Raw genomic sequence first — 24455 nt, 5'->3', positions numbered from 1 at the left:
CCAGCGCGGTCAGCAGTCGATTCCTTGGCAGAAGGTGAAGAGAGAGATGCAGAGGAACTCTGATGAGCTCTTGCATTCGTTATCTAAGGAATTCCCCAAAGCAGAGACCCTAAATAGCCAGAAAAGGAGGTTTGACTACTTAGGAGAGAGGATAGGCTAGCAACACCTGAAGGAGCCTATCAGAAGGAGTCTCTGACGTCACCTGCTGGCCCTGGCCACTCAGAGCAGTCCAGTGTGCCAGCAGCACCTCTGTTTCCAAGATGGCAGAGGTCTGGAGCACACTGGAGGAGCTCTGGGCACCTCCAAGGGGAGGTGCAGGTCAGGGGAGTGGTCACTCCCTTTTCCTTTGTCCAGTTTCGCGCCAGAGCAGGGCTGAGGGATCCCTGAACCGGTGTAGACTGGCTTATGCAGAGATGGGCACCATCTGTGCCCATCAAAGCATTTCCAGAGGCTGGGGGAGGCTACTCCTCCCCAGCCCTGACACCTTATTCCAAAGGGAGAGGGTGTAACACCCTCTCTCTGAGGAAGTCCTTTGTTCTGCCTTCCTGGGCCAAGCCTGGCTGGACCCCAGGGGGGAAAAGAAACCTGTCTGAGGGGTTGGCAGCAGCAGCAGCTGCAGTGAAACCCCGGGAAAGGCAGTTTGGCAGTACCCGGGTCTGTGCTAGAGACCCGGGGAATCATGGGATTGTCTCCCCAATACCAGGATGCATTGGTGGGGCAATTCCATGATCTTAGACATGTTACATGGCCATATTCGGAGTTACCATTGTGAAGCTACACATAGGTAGTGACCTATATGTAGTGCACACGTGTAATGGTGTCCCCGCACTCACAAAGTCCGGGGAATTGGCCCTGAACAATGTGGGGGCACCTTGGCTAGTGCCAGGGTGCCCACACACTAAGTAACTTAGCACCCAACCTTTACCAGGTAAAGGTTAGACATATAGGTGACTTATAAGTTACTTAAGTGCAGTGTAAAATGGCTGTGAAATAACGTGGACGTTATTTCACTCAGGCTGCAGTGGCAGGCCTGTGTAAGAATTGTTAGAGCTCCCTATGGGTGGCAAAAGAAATGCTGCAGCCCATAGGGATCTCCTGGAACCCCAATACCCTGGGTACCTCAGTACCATATACTAGGGAATTATAAGGGTGTTCCAGTATGCCAATGTAAATTGGTAAAATTGGTCACTAGCCTGTTAGTGACAATTTGGAAAGAAATGAGAGAGCATAACCACTGGGGTTCTGATTAGCAGAGCCTCAGTGAGACAGTTAGTCATAACACAGGTAACACATACAGGGCACACTTATGAGCACTGGGGCCCTGGCTGGCAGGGTCCCAGTGACACATACAAATAAAACAACATATATACAGTGAAGTATGGGGGTAACATGCCAGGCAAGATGGTACTTTCCTACAGCAGGTTGCACCACCTTTTTTTTATTTCATCAATGCTTCGGTGGCTCACCGCAATGGCATTGATCCTCTCCTGGATTTGCTGCCAGATCCTCCTCTTCTCAGTGTCTGGGACACTCAGGGCTGCCTTTCCAAAAAGCTGGTCATGGTGCTGGCAGCATTCTTCTGTCAGCACCTCAAGTTCTTTCTCTGAGAATTTTAATTTCCTCTTCCTTCCTGCACTGCCTCTGTCTTCCATGGTAGCAGCTGTTCCTCTCTCCAGGTAGTTGCACAGCAGTTAGAAAAGGGTGTGGCCTTCCTCCTCCCAGGTGTATTTGATGACTTCCTGGCTCTGATGTCATCAGCAAGAGCCAGGAAGTGTTTTTCCAACTGTTTTGCTGCACCTGCATGCAATTTGCAACCCAGTCGCAATGTGCGACACCCGACTTGCAAATTGCGAGATCGCTTTTAGCGAGGGCGCAAAAAGCGACCTCGCTAACAGCGGACTCGCAATCTGCGGTGCAACACCATTTGCGAGTCGCAAATTGATGTCGCTTTTTTTTCTTGGATCCCGTTTTGCGAGTCGGAAATTGCAAGTCGCTATGACTCGCAATTTCCGACTCGCTAAGATTTTCCTTCCTACATCTGGCCCTTAGTATGGTATCATTATGTTATGGTAAATTGTGTAATGTTATTTATCTTCTGATTATGAAGTGTGATGTATATGTAGTTTGGGGAATCTAATATGTTTTGCAGGTGAGTGTTTTAAATACTTTACAGGTTTTTGGTCTACAAACGTATCGTATCCTATAGGCATTGGGAGTTTCTGTTTTTTAAGGGAAATCAATTTTCTTTTATAATAAACCAATGCTTTTTACAATGATTTCAAAAAATTGGGTTTCTGGGAGTGTTTTCTTTTTTAAGCACTTTTTTGTTTTTTTTTTATGATTCCTAGGTACTTCAGAGGATCTCTATTGGATTTGTTTTATTTCTGCATTTTTTTAGGCTTTTTGAACAACATTTTCCCTTTTGTTTTGGTAGATTACAATTGTTGACTATGTGGATACAGAGGAAGATCTGACACTGGTCAGTCTGGTGGCAACATCGCAATATGATGGGGGTTTGAGGCCGCCAGTATGATGGCAGCCTCACTCCTGCAGGTTTGGCTGTCCGACGGTCAGACCAGCAAACTCGCAATGAGGCCCAAAGAGAGGATTGTAGAAAAGTAAGTGAGAAACAAGGTTAATTTTCGATAGAACTGAAGTATCTTTGGAAGAGGAGAAGCTTTAGTTCATTCTTAAAGAAACTTGTAGAGGCGATGGTGTCTAAGTTTGGAGGGAAGGAATTCTAAACTCTTGATGCTCTACCTGAGAAGTCCTGTATCCAATGTGTTCTTTTCTGAAGGCTGGTAGTTCTAAAAAAAAGTTTTTCTGAACTGAGGAGGAATATGAGACCACCGGAACTTTCTGTTTTGCTGCGTACATCTTTTGGGATTCCCATGATGTGCGTTATTTCACCGTCTAGTAGTTAGATCTCTAATTATCACTTGTTCACTTGTTCACTTTTTTGTGGTTGGGGTGGGTGTGGTTAAGTTCTTAACAATTGGCTGCTCTGCCCCTCCTCAGATGACACAGCCATACACACTTTAAGATCCTCAGCATGGACCTCATCCTCTTATTCTTTTTTTCTGGTGTTGCGGCTGAAAGCACAGCAGAGAGATCTGGAGTGAAAAAAAAGAGGGAAATCCACTCAAAAAACACCAGATAACATTAGAAGACAGCACAACTGTTGACTAACATTGAGGGAAACTCAATTCCACTAATAAACAACAAGTTGGAAAGTTTTTCTTCGTGCGACGACGTTGTCTCTCAGTCGGAGAATGAAAAATTGTTATGGAGGACACAGATTTTTAGATTCTGTCTAAAGTGCTACAACAAGAGCTCTCAAAAAGATAGCCACAAAGACTGCAACCTCTATTTGCTGAAGGATCACAGCTCAGATGGGTGCAACGTGTGCAGAGTTTCAACCAAAGACATTAAAGACCAGGGAGAAACAAACGTGGGAACACTAAGCCATGGCATAGATGTGCATTCCCCTTCATGGGCTAAAGCTTTCAAGCAAACATTAAATCCTTAATGACAAAACAGAGGTCACACTGGGGGAATGCTCTAGCATTGAAGAAATTGTTGAACTGGGAAGGGAAAAGACACCAAAGTGGAATTGGCACAAGGTAAAGTTATGAGATTGCCAAAGAATCAGGATTTTTTACTTTACAGAGAGCCCAGTATACCACCCAGAACCAGCACACTCAGGTTAGTGGCATGGCTCCTCATAGCAGAGTTTACCATATGAATCTACCTCTAGGAACAATGGCAGTCCTCATAGAGGCAAGAAGGCCTGCCATAAGAAAGTGGTACACCACCAAATGAGGGAAGTACATGTACAATAACTATGGGGGTCATTCCAACCCTGGCGGTCGGTGTAAAAGCGGCGGCCAACCCGCAAACAGGCAGGCGGCCAAAAAAATGGAATTCCGACCCTGGCGGGAACCGCCAACACAGCCTGCCACTTTGACACTCCGACCGCCACGGCGGTACAGACAAGCAGCGCGGCGGTCACCACCAACAGACAGGCGGCAGACAATGTACCGCCCACCCTATCACAACTCACCAATCCGCCACCTTGTCCGGGGCGGGAGCCCCGCCGATAAAAACACGGCAGAAACAGACTACGAACGGGAAAACGCTCACCTCTACACACTCCACGAGGAATCTGGACAGCATGGAACCAGAACTACACATCCTACCAGCTATTGTCTACCTGCTCCTCTACCAGGAGCACGAACGCCGGCGCAGAAGACAACGGTGAGTACTGCACCTACGACACACGGGAGGGGAGGAGAAAAGATTACGGGCACACACATACGCGGCATCCCCCCCCCAACTACCTACACACCAATGCAGAGCAACAACTCAGAGTGACACCCTCCAAACCCCCTGGAAGAATGCAAAGACAAAATAATAAGTAATTGTAATACAAATATATTGTAAGGCAAAGTAAATAAGGAAGACGAACATCCCATAACTATATACACATATGTATATTGTCCCGTCAGAATTGGCTTTCTGTCATTGTACGTGGGCCAATGGTCCTCAACACATGGGCAAAGCCCACACATGAGACCCGAATCCATTGGAGAGAACACTGCAGGGGCATCAGATAGGAAAACTACATTCACCTCAGGGGGAAGGGAAGGGGGGCCACCTCAGCCACATGAGTCCACGACGCCAGATCCACGAGGGGCCTCCACGGCCAATGTTCAATCCTGGGGAGTGCAAAGGCACAGTCTCTCAAGTCTCTACAGTGGGTGGGTTGCCCACTGTGCCATCCTGGGGAGTGCAAAGCCACAGTCTCTCAAGTCTCTCCAGTGGGTGGCTTGCCCACTGTGCCATCCTGGGGAGTGCAAAGCCACAGTCTCTCAAGTCTCTACAGTGGGTGGCTTGCCCACTGTGCCATCCTGGGGAGTGCAAAGCCACAGTCTCACAAGTGGATGACAGACTCCAGCAGTACTGGAGGACTCTTGGTGCCCAGAGTGTATCGTGCAGCCCTGTCCGACACTGATCCGGGCCTGCCCCTTCTGCCAATGTGTCAGCGGTGCTTGAGATGAAGGCCCCAGCGGAGCGGTGCTTGAGATGAAGGCCCCAGCGGAGCGGTGCTTGAGAGGAAGGGCCAAGCAGAGCGGTGCAGAGACGGCGGTGCCCAGCGGAGTGGTGCAGAGACGGCGGTGCCCAGCGGAGCGGTGCTTGAGATGAAGGGCCAAGCGGAGTGGTGCTTGAGATGAAGGGCCCAGTGGAGCGGTGCTTGAGATGAAGGGCCAAGCGGAGCGGTGCAGAGACGTGGTGCCCTGTTCAGCGGTGCCTGTCTTGAAGGGCCCTGTTCAGCGGTTCTTGACACGGCGGTGCCCTGTTCCGCAGTGCCTGTCTTGAAGGGCCCTGTTCAGCGGTGCTTGACACGGCGGTGCCCTGTTCAGCGGTGCTTGTCTTGAAGGGCCCTGTTCAGCGGTGCCTGTCTTGAAGGGCCCTGTTCAGCGGTTCTTGACACGGCGGTGCCCTGTTCAGCGTGCCTGTCTTGAAGGGCCCTGTTCAGCGGTGCTTGACACGGCGGTGCCCTGTTCAGCGGTGCTTGTCTTGAAGGGCCCTGTTCAGCGGTGCCTGTCTTGAAGGGCCCTGTTCAGCGGTTCTTGACACGGCGGTGCCCTGTTCAGCGGTGCTTCACATGTGTCTCCAGGGCACCAGATCCGGCCAATAGATGGTGTTCACTCGCCATCCGACTTCTCGCTTGCTGGGCCCTCCTGTGCTGGTGGCCCGTGGCCGTGGGTGTCCTCCTTCACCCCCGGAATGGGTCTGGTGGGGCCCTCCTGGGCAGCTCGCCTGCTGCCGGACTTGTCGGCCGTGCTGCCCTTGCCATCCTTGCCTGATCCTCTGTGGCCCTTGCCTCCCTTTGGAGATGTGCCAGGTGGCACCCCACTCCCTGACGGTGCCAGGGTGGTGCCTGTGGAGGCTGCCGTCTCTGTTTTCTAGCGCCGGCCCTGGCTTTTTTTTTTTTTTTCCCAGGGGGTGGGCTGGCTGTCCCTTTGCTGCTGGCCGATGTGGCTGCCCTCGAAGGTGGGGGACTCCAATATCCCTGGACTATGGTCCTTGTAGGTCCAGGGGTTGTGGTGGCTGAGGTGCAGATTGGACTTTTACGAGATGGAGGGGGTAGGTCAGGTGATGGAAAGAGGTTAATTTTGGAGAGGAAAAACTTTTTGGGAGCAATGGGAAGGGTAGGTGCAGTGGGTATGGGAGTGGAGGAAGAGGATGTGGTTGTAGGAGAGTCAAGTGTGCTCTCTATGGGTGCAGGTGCTTGTGACAGAGGCTGTCGTGAGGTGGATGGCTGTTGGGTGGGTGGCTGCCTGCGTTTGTGTGGTTTGGAAGAGGGGGTGACAGACACACTGGGAGAGGACACAGGGGACGTGTAAATGGCAGTGGGGGTGGTGACTGCACGTGTGCGGAGTGTTCTGGTGGGTGTGCTGGTGATGGTCGTAGTGGCTGATGAAGTGGTGCATGCAAGTGTGAGTTGGGACGTCACAGGGAGGGAGGAGGGAGACGAGGAGGAGGGGGACACAGAGGAGGCAGTGGCTGTTGGCATGTCTGCATGTGGATGTTGCTTGTGTGAATGCTTCTGTGATGTGTGGTGCTTATGTTTGGATGAGCTGACCTTGGGTGTTGAAGTGTGTGCAGGCTGGTCTGTAGGTGTGTCTGGGATAGGCAGAGGAACAGGGGAGTGGGACTGGGTGGAGGGAGTTGGAGGAGGGAGGCAGGAGACAGGGACAATGGCTGCCGTCAGTGCTGAGGCCAGAGCGTTGAACGATCGCTGATGGGCAGCCTGACCCGAATGAATGCCCTCCAGGTATGCATTGCTCCGATGCACCTCCCTTTCCACCCCCTGGATGGCATTCAAAAGGGTAGACTGCCCAACAATGAGCGTCCGGAGGAGGTCGATGACCTCCTCACTGAGGGCAGCAGGGGTAACTGGGGCAGGGCCTGAGGTGCCTGGGGCGAAGGAGATGCCCGCCTTGGTGTGCGAGCGGGCACGGGGCGAACGCTGAGGGGCTGCTCGGAGGGCGGTGCTGGTGCGCTGGGTGGCGGCTGTACCTGTTGTTGCGGTGGGCACGAATGTTGCCGCCACCACAAGGGAGCTCCCTTCCGAGGACGTGTCGGTGTCGCTGATGTCTCCACGTGTCCCCGTTGTGGAACCCCCCTCGCCCTCTGTCTCATTGGTCAAATCAGAGTCCGTTGCATGGCCCTCCGGGGCCATGTGAGATGCAGCTCCCTCGTGCTCCAATGCCACTTCTCCTCCGCCAGATGATGCTAATGCACACATGAACAGGAAGAGCAGACAAAAAAAGGGGGGGGAAGAATAAAGACATGTTGAGTGCATGCATTGGCAACACAGTTGGCGGAGAGGACAAACACAGAAGCCCTCTGCACTACTCCACGCACTTGGGGTACACTACTCAATCAGTGGGACATGGCCTACAAGCCTATGGACGATAACTGCACACATAGGTGACACAGGGCCATGGATAGCTGTACTTGGCACCCTACAGAGGTGGGGGGCGGGGGCACAGGGCCATGCCTTACGGAGGGGCCTAGCCTACAGAATTCGCCCTGGCTTAGGGATACCCACAGCCCTTCTCCCCCACCCAGACACCTCCACTGCGCGCATAGTCAGCAGAATGAGAGTGTACTCACCCCCTTGTGTCTGCTGTGATGTCCTCACGCGGCCATCCAAATCTGGGTAGGCCACCGCCAGGATCCGAGACATCAGGGGGGTCAATTGACGCGTGGCACCCCTCCTACGTTGGGAGGCCATCCCCAGCAGAGCCTCTGCAGTCTTTCTGCTCCCGCGGCGGATGTCCTCCCACCTCTTGCGGCAGTGGGTGCCCCGTCTGTTGTGGACCCCCAGGGTCCGGACGTCCTTGGCGATGGCACGCCAAATGTCGACTTTCTGATGGGCGCTGACCTATGTGACACGTACAGGGAGAGAAAATACAATATCAGAATTTTCTGCATGCTCGATGTGAGTGTCCCCTCATCCCCACACTTGCCATGTGGCACATGCTCTCATCTGTCGTTTGATGCATGCCTCATACGCTCCCCTCCGCACCATCGTTCATTCACCCGACTCAACCCAGGCATTGGCCACAAAGCATGGTCCCAGTGTACTTACCTGTTGGTCTGGAGGACCGTAGAGTAGCGCATACTGGGGGAGGACCCCATCAACAAGTTTCTCCAATTCCTCAGATGGGAAGGCAGGGGCTCTTTCCCCAGTCGCAGCAGCCATTGTCTCTTCCAGACCGAGGTCACAGCAGCACTTGCAGTATAGGTCCTCTCCTGTGGATGATCAGGTCTCGAGTGATTAAGCAGATAGAAAATGGTGGTCACGCCCGCGGCGGTGCGTACCGCGGCGGTGCGTACCGCGACCGCCGGGGCACATCATCATTGGCTCCTGAGACCCATAGGGTTCAATGTTAACCAATGCTGCTTTGCGCCGCGGTCTTCGACCGCCTACCGCCACGGTGTGCCACGCCAGCGCATTGACCTCACATCCCATTGTCACACTTCACAGGTCAGGCAGCCGCCATTTCAAGGGCCCACATGGCTTAATTTCTACTGCGTCACACAGGCCTAGGCGTTGCATTGCCACTCATACAAGCCATTCAATGCATAGCGAATCGTGTTCTGTACAAGCTGTGGTTACGTACCTGTGGGTTGCTTGACTCTGTGCTCCATGTTGTCCTTCCTAGGCACCGTCCGCTGGGACTTGCGAGGAGATGGAGGAATGTTCCCATGTACAGACCGCTGGTGGACCGGTCGACAATGGAAGAAAGACATGTCATACTGACATACAGACTTGACCGAGCCACTATACAGGAACTGTGTGCCCAGCTGGAGCCAGACCTGATGTCCCCCATTCGCCAACCCACAGGGATTCCCCCTCTGGTGCAGGTTCTGTCAGTACTCCATTTTTTGGCAAGTGGATCATTCCAAACAACAGTGGCCATATCATCAGGGATGTCTCAGCCTATGTTTTCTAAGGTTTTGTCCAGAGTGTTGTCTTCCCTGATGAAATACATGTGGAGCTACATTGTTTTCCCTGAGGTGGGCGATTTGGCTACAGTGAAGGGTGATTTCTATGCCCTTGGCCATATCCCCAACATCATTGGTGCCATTGATGGGACCCATGTGGCTTTGGTTCCCCCCAGTGAAAGTGAGCAGGTGTACAGGAACAGAAAAAGTTATCATTCGATGAATGTCCAGGTGGTCTGTTTGGCTGACCAGTACATCTCCCATGTAAATGCCAAGTTCCCTGGGTCAGTGCATGACGCGTACATCATGCGAAATAGCAGCATCCCTTATGTGATGGAACAGCTACAGAGACACCGTGTGTGGCTAATTGGTGACTCTGGTTACCCCAACCTGTCGTGGCTACTGACCCCAGTGAGGAATCCCAGGACAAGGGCAGTGGAACGGTACAATGAGGCCCATGGGCGTACTAGGAGGGTGATCGAGCGGACCTTCGGCCTCCTGAAGGCCAGGTTTAGGTGCCTGCATATGACAGGTGGATCCCTAATGTACTCACCAAAGAAGGTGTGCCATATCATCGTGGCCTGCTGTATGCTTCACAACCTGGCTTTGCGACGCCAGGTGCCTTTCCTGCAGGAGGATGGTCCAGATGGTGGTGTTGTAGCAGCTGTGGAGCCTGTGGAGAGTGAAGAGGAGGAAGACGACGGGGACGACACAGACAACAGGGACACAGTGATACAACAGTATTTTCAGTAGCACACAGGTACGAATCAACCCCGCCATTTTACATTTACTTAAAGTCTCCTGCCTCTCTACTGTATGTGTTTCCCCCCAGTTCCTGTTAACTGAGTTGTGACTTTCCCTTCCGTTTTCAGAGCTGTGGGCCCCACTGCGTGACCTCTGCTTTGTTTGCCCATGGACTACAGCTGTGTGACAGTGGTATGTTGTCATCACAATGTAACTGAACATTTTGGCACCGTTATGTCTAATACATTTGTTCAAAATACAAGCAGACTCCAGATTTTTTAAGTGCAATAAGTGATTTTATTAAAGTGCAAAATTTAGGGACATGATTGTAAAACGGTGATGGGTGATGGTGGAGTAATGTCCATGGCAGAGTCCAGTTTTCAGTCTCACAGGTGCATTGTCCATATGCCTGTGGAAGGATGGAGCAGGGGCAGTTTAAGTTTGGACAGGGTGACAATGTGGGACAGTGGGATGACATCAGGGGGTATCGTTTGCTGGCGGGGGTCTTGGCATCCTACTCTGTCTTCTTCTGAGATCTCAGGTACCGCTTGCGGGGTGGTTCTTCTTCTGCAGGAGGTGGGGTTCTGGTGGCCTGTCGTTGTGTGGGGGCCTCCTGTCCACTAGCGCCGGCGGAGGTGGTAGCCTGGTCTGGGTCCATGCTAGTGACAGGGGCCCTTTGTGGTGCCACATGGTCCCGCAATGTGGTGACTATCTGGTTAAGAGCCACGACAATGGTCCCCATTGCGGAACTAATGTTTCTCAGTTCCTCTCTGAACCCCATGTACTGTTCCACCTCCAGTACCTGGATCTCCTGGAACCTGGCCAGTACCGTAGCCATCGTCTCCTGGGAGCGGTGGTATGCTCCCATGATGGAGGAGAGGGCCTCTTGGAGAGTTGGTTCCCTGGGCCTGTCCCCCCCCCGTCGCACAGCAGCCCTCCCAGTTCCCCTGTTTCCCTGGGCCTCTGTCCCCTGGACTGTGTGCCCACTACCACTGCCCCCAGGTCCCTGTTGTTGTTGGGGTGGTGGGTCAACCTGGGTGCCCTGTAGTGGTGGACACACCACTGATTGACGTGTCCTGGAGACAGAGGCATGGGCCCGCTGGGTGGGAGCTGTGCTGGTGTTACCAGAGGGGGTTAGGTCTGCTGTAGCCTGTGGCTGTCTGTGGGGAACCGACTGTCCCGAGGTCCCCGATGGGCCGGGCTGGTCATCTGGGTCCAGGGAGACAGAGCTGCTGTCATCACTGGGGGCCTCTTCTGGGGGTGGGATGGCCATCTCTGGACCCTCCGTGGCGGTGTGGTGGCGTTCGGGTCCTGCAGGGGTATAATTGTATGGTTATTGCTTCTGTGTGTGCCATTTCGTGTAATGGGTGGGTGGCCGTGTACCCCAGTACTGGCACTCCCTTGTGGGGGCTTTTGTGATGGTGGCTTGTGGGGGAGATGGGTATGTGCAGCGGGCATGCTTTGGTGATGGGTGTCCATGCTTTGGGGACGCATGCAGGGCTAGGTTTTGGGATGGGTGGGTTGTGATGGTGAGCCATTTGCAAGGAGTTGGTGTGATGGGGGTGGGGGTGAGGGTGGGGGTATGATTTGGCATTCAGGTGGGGTGGGGGGAATGAAGTAGTGAAGATTTGACTTACCAGAGTCCATTCCTCTGCCTACTCCTGCGAGGCCCTCAGGATGCAGGATTTGCAAGACTTCCTCCTCCCATGCTGTGAATTCTGGGGGAGTAGGTGGGGGTCCGCCGCCAGTCTTCTGCACCGCTATGTTATGCCTTGATACCATGGAACGCACCTTCCCCCGTAGGTCGTTCCACCGCTTCCTGATGTCGTCCCGATTTCGTGGATGCTGTCCCACAGCGTTGACCCTGTCCACTATTCTTTGCCATAGCTACATCTTCCTGGCAATGGTGGTGTGCTGCACCTGTGTCCCGAAGAGCTGGGGCTCTACCCGAACTATTTCCTCCACCATGACCCTGAGTTCTGCGTCAGAGAACCTGGGGTGTCTTTGGGGTGCCATGGGGTGGTGTGGATGAGGTGAGGGGTGGTGTATGTGTTGTAGAGTGTGGTGAGTGTGGTGGTGTATGGTGTTTTGTGCGTGGATATTGTGTGGGTGATGTTGTGATTTGCCTCTGTGTGATGGTCTACTCTATTCTGTGCTGTCTCTCTCTGTCCTTCAGTCGCAATTGTGGTCGTAAGGGTTTGTGGGTGATGTGGGTGTGTGTTTTATATTGTATTGGGTGTGTGGGAGTGGTGTGTGTATGTGTCTCAGGTGTGTGTATTTTGAATTGTCCAATGTGGTAGTGTTTTGTAAAGGTGTGTGTATTTTGAGCCGGCGGTGTGTACCGCCAATGGAATACCGCGGTTGAAAGACCGCTGCGGGGATTTGTGGGTCGGAATGGCATGGGCGTATTTATGTTGGCGTGACGGTGGAGGTTTGGTCATCGCCAGTTTTTCGCTGGCCGTTGCTGTGGCGGAATTTTGTTGATGTCGGGTTTTTGGCGGTTTGCAATTTCCGGGTCAGAATGACCGTGGCGGTTTACCGCGGCGGTGTTATGGCGGTCTTCTGACCGGCGGTAAGTGCCTTTTACCGCCGAGGTCAGAATGACCCCCTATGTGCCTCAATACAACTTTGGAGTTTGGACTGCTATGTTGCCAGTTTTACGGATATCCCTATTATGAGTTACACTGGCAGGACTGCCAAACAAAAAAGGCAGACCACCAGCGGTGCAGAGGCCTGGAAATAGGCAGTCTGACCTCCAGTGCCGACAGCACAGCGACCAACCACTGACCGTATTACAAGCACAAACTCACCATGGCGGACGCCCATGGTGGTCAGACAATGGCGCTCCAAACTACGGCGGTCTGCAGTCAGCATAGTAATACACAAAGCCACATTGGATGAACAACACAGCTGACACACAGTGCCACTCTGGATACACCTGCAAAGGACACTATAAAACACACCCCTGCACACACCACAATCCTTTGAATTTTCACAGCAAGACTCAGCAAGACAGAGCGAATTTACTAATCCACACACCATAAAATAGGCACCCCTTTTTTCAATATTCCATACAACACCCTGCACACACTTCCCTCCATTCACACCCTATTGCACTACCTCTATTTATTAAGTCACTTTCAACCTTTTTTATTTAATTTTTCCCCGCCATGTCATGTTAAAAATAATCCCTGTTCTTCAGAAGTTGAGAGTCATGGTGGATGAAATCATAAGAGTAGAGCCGCAACTGCTTGGAGCAGAAGTCCAGCACACTCCTCTCAGTAGGAAAGTGGAAATGTGGGACAGGATAGTTGACAGAGTGAATGCTGTAGACCCCACCCTACGCACATTAGGAAGAGGTGGAAAGATCTCAGGTGCAAAGTGCGTTCCCTGGTTTCCAGGCACCAGCTGAAGGCTAAGAAGACCTTTTATAGCCCTTTCCCAGGGAGGAGACGGTCTTGGCCATCCTGCATCCTGAGGACTTGACAGGAATACCTGCGGGAGTGGAGTCTGGTAAGTTACCACACCAAACATGTCCCAAAAATGCTATTTCATGCATGCCCATAGCTTACCTTTTGGCACATCTACTGTCACTCCATTCACCAGCCCAGTGTTCGCCTGTCCAAATACCCCTGTTTGTGAACTCCCAGTTGACATGTCCTCAGCTGGAGGGAGAACATTTGTCAAGTGTGTGTAGTACAGGGCGTGACATGACTAGAACTCCCAGAAGGCACTGTTACTGTTACTCAAAGCACCACTCTAGGGTTTCCTTCTACAAATGCTCTTGTTTGTCATCTCACAAATGAAGTGTACTCACCTAGGAGGACACCATGCACTATCTGTTGAGAAGTAGAGGGAGTGACATGCTTACAACTCCCAGGAGGCACTGTTCCTGTTACTCAAACCACCAGCCCAGTGTTTCCTTCTCCAAATACCCTTGTTTTTCAACTCACAAATGAAGTGTACTAACCTGGGAGGATACCAGTGGCTAACTATTGGGAAGTAGAGGGAGTGACATGACTGTAAAGCTAGCCACAGTTTCTCCAAAACCAAACACCAGCCCAGTGTGCACTTTCCCATGTACCCCTGTGTGTCATCTCTCTAATGCTATTCAGTCATCCTGGAGAATAACATTTCTCAAATGTTGCGAAGTAGAGGGAGTGACCTGATTGCAAAGCCCAATAGGCAATGTTACTCCAAGTCCAATCCCCAACCCAGTGTTTCCTTCTCCAAATACCCGTGTTTGTTAACTCCTAAATGAAGTGTACCCACCAGGGGTGGGAGAGGGCTTGGGGTGGGGGGTTCATTTGTATAGGGTACATAGTATAGGGACTATCATGAATGCAAACCTCAGGAGGCACTGTTTTAATAACTCCAACCACCAGCACAGTGTTCTCTTCTCCAAATACTCCTGTTTGCCAACTCTCAAATGAAGTGTACTCACCTGGGGGAACAACATATGGATGGTGTGTGTAGTAAAGGGACTGACATGAATTGACTGATACTGTTACCCACAACCATCAGCACAGTGTGCGCCTCTCAAAATACCCTTGTTTGGTAAATCACAAATAAAGTTTACTCACCTAGGGAGATGACATAAGTAGTGTGTATTAGAGAGCGTGACCTGAATGCAAAACAAAATAGGCCCTGTCCCAGTAACTCCAAACACTGGCATGGTGTTCCCTTAACCAAAGGCACTGTTTGGCAACTCACAAATGAAGGTTTCGCACCTGGAGGAAGTGTGTGAAGTAAAGAGAATGACTTGACTGCAACTCACAGGAGGCACTGTTTCTCTGACTCAAAACACCAGAACAGTGTACATATACTCAGAGCCCCGTTTCGCAAATCACAATGCAAGTTTACTCAGATTTGAGGATACCATTTGTAAAGTGTGTGTAGTAGAGGGAGTGACCTGACTGCTAAGGCCAGGAGGCTCTGTATCTCTCACTCCAGACATAAGTCTAGGGTACACATGCCCAAAACGCCATGTCTGTGAAATCCCAATTGAAGTTTACTCACCTGGGAGGATACCATATGAAAAATGGTGGGAAGTAGAGGGACTGACTAGAATTGCTGGGAAGTAGAGGGAGTGGCCCTGTTTCTCTAACTCCAACAACAAACCAGTCTCACTTGCCCATAAATCAATCTAGTAGAGAAATTCCAAATTAACTCTACACACCTGGGACGATGACATCTGTCAAGTGTGTGCAGTAGAGACATTAACATGACTTGAACTCCCAGGAGGCACTGTTTCTCTAACTCAAAACACCACTCCAGTGGTCACTTGATCAATTAGCCGTGCCTGCTAAGTCAGATATTTGAGGTTTACTCCTCTGGGAGTGACCAGGATACAAGTCATGCCCAACTCTAATATGTGTCTGGTTACATAGCTCCATCTTGACCTGCTAAACCACGATGAAACTATTGAGGACAGGAAGGACAGCTTACCCAGTGTGCAAAACTATTATCCCAAAGGCCTCAAGATGCATCATCAGAATGGTATTGGCAGCAAACACATTCACAGTGCACTGATCACATGATGACTCCTGTCAAATATGCTACAAACTCCTGGGTCTGCCTGTATCACACTCGACTAGGCCTCAGATGGACCAAAAACCTAGCTTGCCTAGCGACTGTGTAGCCTGCACTGGTGGCAAGATGACATTCGCAGGCAATGTTTTGAACATTTCAGCAGCTGTGTCAGGCAAAAAGATCTGGCATGCTCCACAAATCTCATGTCAGCACAACCAATACCATGTGTACATGTCAGCATAGGATTACCTGCAAAACAACTATGTACAGGGTCTTTGTGAAATGTCACTGAAAATGTTTGGAGGTAGATGACACAATACAACCAGTAACATTCTATCTTTTAAATCAACAGGTCAAGCTGCCACTGGCCACACAGAGGCCACTGAAGAGACTTCTGTGACCCCCATGGAGGAAGCCCTCAGTGATAAAGATACTCCTGGACATCTGGATGTGGAGGACGGTTCTGTCCCATCTGGGCAACCTGGTCAGACACCAACAGTGAGTCTCATTGTGGTCATTACATCACCTCCCAACCCGATTGCTTCCACATCATGGGCAACCATGCATTCCCCATTCTGTGTCCCTAGCACAGTGTCAACCGTTGTGTGCCCCCCATTCCCAGATCCTGAGTCACAGCGCAACATCTCTGACAATGATGGTACAGGAAACCAGTCAAGGAGGGCACCCTGTGGCAAGGGGACAGGCCAGTGGGGATAGGATGCATGGCACGGATGTTGTGGGCCTGCAGGGTGAGTCCACTGGGGCTGATCTTGGGCAAGACACCATCAGCCACGTCTTGGATGTCTATCAGGAGTCCCAAGGTGTGATGGGCCAGGTAGTTTCAGAACTCCAGGAAATGAAGCAGCTGCAGAGGGACTTCCATCAGGAAATGCGTGAACAGTGGGAAGCTCACAATACAAACATGGCCTCCCTAACAGGGGTGCTGAGGGACCATAACCCCACCCCGAGCAGGGATCGACAACAACACTCTACCCCTTCCTTTGGCCCATCTACACCAGGCCCTTCTTCTGTGCCAGCCACTGGAAGGGAAGCCCTGTCAGGGGAAGAACCAAACCCAGACACCCCTGCCTCTGCAACAGCTGATTCCCCTTCACCCCAACGCAAGGGGGACATCCAGTGAGGAATCCAGGAGGTGCGGATGGTAAGACTGCCACCACTAGCAGCAAGTGACCTCTTCCAAAATGACCTTCTTTGTGTGCCACAGATTCACTGATCACAGGCCCATCATCATCCAATGACAATACCGCTGGTGGTATGACACAAACATATGTCAGTGTTGTGGCACAGGCACTGTGGCCTGCAATGATGAAACACATCTACAGTTACATACGGGTCATACAAGAATAGTGTTTAGCCAATGTAAAGGGTGAATGCCTTGCTCGCAATTGATGAATACTTATTTCATGCCCACATGATGACACACATGGTGCAATTGGCCCAACACCGCACACAAAACAAGTCCAACCTGCACTTCGAACCTTCCACCCAAACACTGTGCAAGCAGCCTTGGAAAAGGTCTTGTACACCCACATCTGTGACCTACATTACCTGGAACAATCCGTGTCCATTCTGTATGTCAGAACATACCTGCCAATGTTACAACTCTGAAATGCTCACATAAGTATGTCATGGTGAAGGTACCTGTACAAAGACAAGACAAGGAGTATAAGCGTGAAAACATACCTATTACACGTATCACAAAGCAAGCATCTGGAAAGAAAATTACATTGCAAAGAGACTGACACAAACAAAGCATCATGAACAAGGTGGGTATATGTTATCATCTAACTCCTCTGCGGTGGGACCAAGCTAACATGTGTGCCATCAATGGCCCCCACCACATGTGGGATGCGTGCAAAACCATAAAAGTTAGCCTTCACATGGGCTAAACCCGCACATCGGGGAAACGGGATATAGCTGTTCAGGTGTTTCAACATTGCAGAGAGGACATCCTTCAACAGTAGACTGAACAAAGGTTGGGATATGCCAGCTGATAGGACCACTGTATGTCGGAAGGACCCTGTGTCTAGGAAGCACAATACTGACATTGCTTGTACAATGGGTGGTATGCTGTTTGGATACCTAATGACTGGTCCTAGTCAGACGGTAGAGCAGGGTTATGTTCTTCCATGGTATTAAGGTCTGGCAGTGGGTGGTAGACAGGAAGTTGTTGCACCCTTCCTTTCCATGGGTACCTATGTATAACAAGCATGATTTCTAACATTAGTCAGTGTATCCACAGCAAAATACATGATGCATGTCAAAGGCATTTCAGAATGGATAGACATGGCAACCAGTACGCATCACAGCGGCAAATAACACAAAGGTCACAAATGGCCAGCGTGGTTTTCCACACATGTGTCACAACATGGATATGGACCAAACTCAAAGATGTGCAACACAATTTCCCTTTAAATGTGACTCGATATTCCTACCACCGAAATGACCATCGGTATTGGTGGACTGTACCCCACTGTTAAATACCATCTGTGACCTGGAACATACTACAATGGCATTTGAGTAGTAGGACCTACATGACAAGACAGGATAACCTTGTTTGTGATGTCAAAAAATACATTTTCGCAGGTGCAACACAGTTTATATAGCCCAGTACAGCATTTCAGGGCGCCAAAATGGCGGCTGCCTGACCTACTCCACTGGACATCAGGAACGGCCAATAACTGCCAGTGGAAGTCATCATGGCGGTAATCGGTTGCAACCGCAGCAGACACAGCCATAGGCTAACGTTGCCAGTGGCGGTTGCAAGCGAATGACTGTCCGCCAGCGGTGACGACCGCATATATGGTGGATGTGACAACCGTGTTCTGCAGATTCACTGACTTGACTCTTAACACTGTTGCCAACCACACCTCCATGACCTGAACTGCTGTGTGCCACTTCTGGGAGCAATCATGTCACGTCCAGCAGGCGATAGGGCCCCTGCCTTCTCTTCTCAGAAGCTGGAGGAGCTAGTGAGTGAAGTCCTACCACTGTATGGACAGCTTTACAGCTGCCCAGAGGAGAAGGTAAGTCCCTCAAGTCACAATTCTGTCTGTACTGCATCATCCTTTCCCTCCTCACAGGCTAGAATGTGCCCATGTGTGCCACTTTGACTTCTCATGTCCCTGTTGTTGAAGTCGGTGTGGCATCAATGGGAGGGACAATATGCAGGTATTGGTGGCCAGTGCCATACGTTAAGTTCAGTCACATTGTGTTGTGTGAGTTTTTGGGGTCCTAGATCCTCCTTCTTTTGGATGCACATAACTAGGTGATGATACATTACTGCCATCCACTAACATCTCTTTCCTCATGATTGTTGTAAATGTCAAACAACATGTATGTGTGTGACAGCATGATCTGTATATGCATGATGTATGAGTCAGTTGAGTGTCATGTGAGCAATGTGTATAGTGCCACATATATTGCAAACCACATCTGCCCTTGCTAAAGTGTTGTTTGGAAGGCATATAATGACTCACTGTGCCCTCCAGGTTGCCACACACACCACATGCCAAATTGATGTTGACTACATGTTGTACTGTCATGCATGGAAGTGCTGGGAATGTAGGGCCAGATGTACAAGAATGCAATTTTTCATTTCTTAAATAGCGACTTTATAGAAATTGGTATTTAAGAAATACAAAATGCTATGTACAAAGATACTGATTTCCTAATAGTGATTCCTACTGAGTAAGATTCGCCATTAGGAAATCAGTATTAAGAAATCCCATTGCATTTTAGTCAATGGGCTGGTATTACATTAACTAAATAGCGATTTCTTATTAAGAAATTGTTATTTAGGAAGTGCAAAACCAGGGATGGCACAGGGCAAAATGCCCCACCCTGGTTCACCCCAAAAATAGGGGTGCACCTGTAGAACACACATATGCCTAAGGGGCATGTGTGTGCTCTATTGCATTTAAAAAAAGGACTTTGGGGTGCTTTATTTAAATTGCACCTGGTTACCACCAACTTTAAGTTGGTGGTAATTGCACTCCTAAATGCCCAAGTCACATTTACGAAATGCTTTGTACATCAGAATAGGAATCGCAAATAGGGAAACCCTATTTGCAATTTCCTATTCTGGGAATCGCACATTGCGATTTCTACAGAGTAGAAATTGCAATTTGAGATTTCTTAAAGGCCTTAGTACACATGAAAATGCCGTTTTGGATTTCTTAACGACCGGAATTACCAATTCCGACCATTAGGAAATGCAAAAGGGCTTTGCACATCCGTCCCGTAGTGTCATGTACGTTCTATCAGTTCAGCCCGCACAGACCAGGGCCTGTCACATGTGCCTCCTAGTATGGTACTAGTCCAGGCTGTGGGAGAGTCACTGTGGGTTATGCAACTGTGGCACTTTGCTAACTCCCTGTACCCCAGAAGATCCTGTCATGTGGCCAATATGAGGCTCTGGGGGAAAAATCTGCCCTGAATGCCTAATTTATTAGACTATGGGCCTGATTACAACTTTGGAGGACGGTGTTAATACGTCCAAATGTGACGGATATACCACCTACTGTATTACGAGTCCATTATATCCTATGGAACTCGTAATACGGTAGGTGGTATATCCGTCATATTTGGGACGGATTAACACCGTCCTCCAAAGTTGTAATCAGGCCCTTTGTTTGGAATGTGTACGGAGGTTAAACATTGATCAAGTCCATGTGAACATTTAGCATCATTGGCAGTGTGTGTCTCACACTCATGACAGGTCCCTTACTCCCACAGCTCTGTTGTATCCTTCCCATAGATCATATTTGTCCTGTACAGGGTTATTGCATACATTACAGTCTCACAGTGCAAACAGTGCACTGATTCCTGTGAGGCCATGATTTGTGACTTAGGGGGTCATTCTGACCTCAGCGGTAAAAGGCGCTTACCGCCGGTCAGAAGACCACCATAACACCGCCGCGGCCGCGGTAAACCACCACGGTCAGTCTGACCCGCAACTGCCAAGCCGCCGAAAACCCGACATCCTCAATAATCCGCCACACCAAAGGTCAGCGAAAAAATTGCGCTGACCAAACCTCCACCGTCACGGCAACAGAAATACGCCCATACCATTCCGACCCACTAATCCACGCGGCGGTCTTTCAAACGCGGTATTCCATTGGCGGTACACACCGCCGCGGTCAAAATACACACACCCATAGAAAACTCAGCCACATTGGTCAGTTCGAAATACACACACCTGATACACATACTAACACCACTCCCACACACCCAACACAATATAAAACACACACCCACAAGCCCCTACGACCTGAAATCAGTGACGAAGGCTAGAGACAGAGCACAGAATAGAGAATCCCACAACACAGAGGCACACAACACCATCACCCACACAGAATCCACGCACCAAACACCACACACCACCACACGCACCACACTCATCACCACAAACGCCACCCCACACCTCAACCACACCACCCCATGGCACCCCAAAGACACCCCAGGTTCAGTGACGCCGAACTCAGGGTCATGGTGGAGGAAATAGTCCGTGTAGAGCCCCAGCTCTTCGGGGCATAGGTGCAGCACACCACAATTGCCAGGAAGATGGAGCTATGGCAAAGGATAGTGGACAGGGTCAACGCGGTGGGACAGCATCCACGCAATCGGGAGGACATCAGGAAGAGATGGAACGACCTACGGGGGAAGGTGCGTTCCATGGTATCAAGGCACAACATAGCGGTGCAGAAGACTGGCGGCGGACCCCCACCTACTCCCCCCGAATTTACCGCGTGGGAGGCGGAAGTCTTGCACATCCTGCATCCTGAGGGCCTCGCTGGAGTAGGCGGAGGAATGGACTCTGGTAAGGCAAATCTTCACTACTGCTTCCCACCCCCACCCCACCTGAATGCCAAATCATACCCCCACCCTCACCCCCTCCCCCATCACACCAACCCCTAGCAAAAGCCTCACCATCACAACCCACCCATCCCAACACCAAGCCCTGCATGCGACCCCAAAGCATGGACACCCATCACCAAAGCATGCCCACTGCACACACACATCACCCCCCACAAGCCACCCTCACAAGAGCCCCCACAAGGAAATGCCTGCACATGGGTACACGGACACCCACCCATCACACAAAATCCCACACACAGAAGCAATAACCATACCTTTATACCCCTGCAGGACCCGAACGCCACCACACCGCCACGGAGGGTCCAGAGATGTCCATCCCACCCCCAGAAGAGGCCCCCAGCGATGACAGCAGCTCTGTCTCCCTGGAGCCAGACGACCAGCCCGGCCCATCGGGGACCTCTGGACAGTCGGTTCCCCACAGACAGCCACAGGCTACACCAGACCCAACCCCCTCTGGGAACACCAGCACAGCTCCCACCCAGCGGGCCCATGCCTCTGTCTCCAGGGCACGTAAATCAGCGGTGTGTCCACCACTACAGGGCACCCAGGTTGACCCACCACCCCAACAACAACAGGGACCTGGGGGCAGTGGTAGTGGGCACACCGGCCAGGGGACAGAGGCCCAGGAACACAGGGGAACTGGGAGGGCTGCTGTGCGACAGGGGGGGGACAGGCCCGGGGAACCGACTCTCCAAGAGGCCCTCTCCTCCATCATGGGAGCATACCACCGCTCCCAGGAGACGATGGCGACGGTACTGGCCCGGTTCCAGGAGATCCAGGAACTGCAGGAGGAACGGTACATGGGGTTCAGGGAGGAACTGAGGAACATCGGTTCCGCAATGGGGACCATCATCCTCGCCCTTACCCAGATCGTCACCACATTGCGGGACCATGTGGCACCCCAAAGGGCCACTGTCACTAGCCCAGGCCAGGAACAGCCTACCACCTCCGCCGGCGCCAGTGGACAGGAGGCCCCCACACAACGACAGGCCACCAGAACCCCACCTCCTGCAGAAGAAGAACCACCCAGCAAGCGGAACCTGAGATCTCACAAGAAGACAGAGTAGGATTGCAAGACCCCCGCCAGCCTAAGATACCCCCTGATGTCATCCCACTGTCCCACATTGTCACCCTGTCCAACCTTGAACTGCCCCTGCTCCATCCTTCCACAGGCATATGGACAATGCACCTGTGCGACTGAGAACTGGACTCTGCCATGGACATTACTCCACCCCCACTCATCCCCGCTTCCCAATCATTTACCTATATCTAGCACTGTAAATCAATCACTTATTCCACTTAAATAAACAGGAGTCTGCTTGTATTCTTAACAAATGTATTACACATAACGGTTCAATAATGTCCAGTTACTTTGTGATGACAACATACCAATTTCAATAAGCTTTAGTCCATGGGCAAACAAAGCTGAAGTCAGGCAGTGGGTCACACAGCTCTGAAAAGGGAAGGGAAAGTCACAAATCAGTTAACAGGAACAGGGGGGAAACACAGACAGTGGAGACGCAAGAGGCCTTAAGTAAATGTAAATTGGGGTGGCTGTTTCTTACCTGTGTGCTACTGAAAGTATTGTTGTATGACTGTATCCCTGTTGTCCGTGTCGTCCCCGTCGTCCTCCTGCTCTTCACTCTCCACAGGCTCCACAGCTGCAACAACACCACCATCTGGACCATCCTCCTGCAGAAAAGGCACCTGGCGTCGCAATGCAAGATTGTGAAGCATACAGCAGGCCACGATGATCTGGCACACCTTCTTTGGTGAGTACATGAGGGATCCCCCTGTCATATGCAGGCACCTAAACCTGGCCTTCAGGACCCCGAAGGTCCTTTCTATGATCCTCCTAGTTCGCCCATGGGCCTCATTGTACCGTTCCTCTGCCCTTGTCCTGGGATTCCTCACTGGGGTCAGTAGCCACGACAGGTTGGGGTAACCAGAGTCACCAATTAGCCACACACGATGTCTCTGTAGCTGTTCCATCACATAAGGGATGCTGCTATTTCGCATGACATACGCGTCATGCACTGACCCAGGGAACTTGCCATTTACATGGGAGATGTACTGGTCAGCCAAACAGACCACCTGGACATTCATCGAATGATAACTTTTTCTGTTTCGGTACACCTGCTCACTGTCTTTGGGGGGAACCAAAGCCACATGGGTCCCATCAATGGCCCCAATGATGTTGGGGATATATCCAAGGGCATAGAAATCACCCTTCACTGTAGCCAATTCGCCCACCTCAGGGAAAATAATGTAGCTCCGCATGTATTTCATCAGGGCAGACAACACTCTGGACAAAACCTTAGAAAACATAGGCTGAGACATCCGAGATGATATGGCCACTGTTGTCTGAAACGACCCACTTGCCAAAAAATGGAGTACTGACAGAACCTGCACCAGAGGGGGAATCCCTGTGGATTGGCGGATGGGGGACATCAGGTCTGGCTCCAGCTGGGCACATAGTTCATGTATAGTTGCTCTGTCAAGCCGGTATGTAAGTATGATATGTCGTTCTTCCATTGTCGACAGGTCCACCAGCGGTCGGTACACAGGAGGATTCATCCTTCTCCTCGCAAGTCCCAGCGGACGGTGCCTAGGAAGGACAACATGGAGCACAGAGTCAAGCAACCCACAGGTTCGTTCACACAGCTTGCACAGTACACGAATCGCTATGCATGGAACGGCTTGTATGAGTGGCAATGCAAGGCCTAGGCCTGTGTGACGCAGTAGAAATCATGCCATGTGGGCCCTTGAAATGGCGGCTGCCTGACCTGTGAAGTGTGACAGTGGGATGTGAGGTCACTGCGCTGGCGTGGCACACCGTGGCGGTAGGCGGTCGAAGACCGCGGCGCAAAGCAGCATTGATTAACATTGAACCCTATGGGTCTCAGGAGCCAATGACGATGTGCGATGGCGGTCGCTGTACGCACCGCCGCGGGCGTGACCGCCATTTTCTATCTGATTAATCACTCGAGACCTGATCATCCACAGGAGAGGACCTATACTGCAAGTGCTGCTGTGACATCGGTCTGGGAGATACAATGGCTGCTGCGACTGGGGAAAGGGCCCCTGCCTTCACTTACGAAGAATTGGAGAAACTTGTTGATGGGGTCCTCCCCCACTATGCGCTACTCTACGGTCCTCCAGACCAACAGGTTAGTACACAGGGTGCACGCTGAATGGGCTATGCCTGTGTTGAGTGGGGTGTATGTAAGATGGTGGGGAAGGGAGCGAATGAG

Source organism: Pleurodeles waltl, chromosome 6 (assembly GCF_031143425.1).
Source record: "Pleurodeles waltl isolate 20211129_DDA chromosome 6, aPleWal1.hap1.20221129, whole genome shotgun sequence".
In the NCBI taxonomy this organism is placed as follows: domain Eukaryota; kingdom Metazoa; phylum Chordata; class Amphibia; order Caudata; family Salamandridae; genus Pleurodeles; species Pleurodeles waltl.
Note: the sequence above shows the minus strand (reverse complement) of the source record.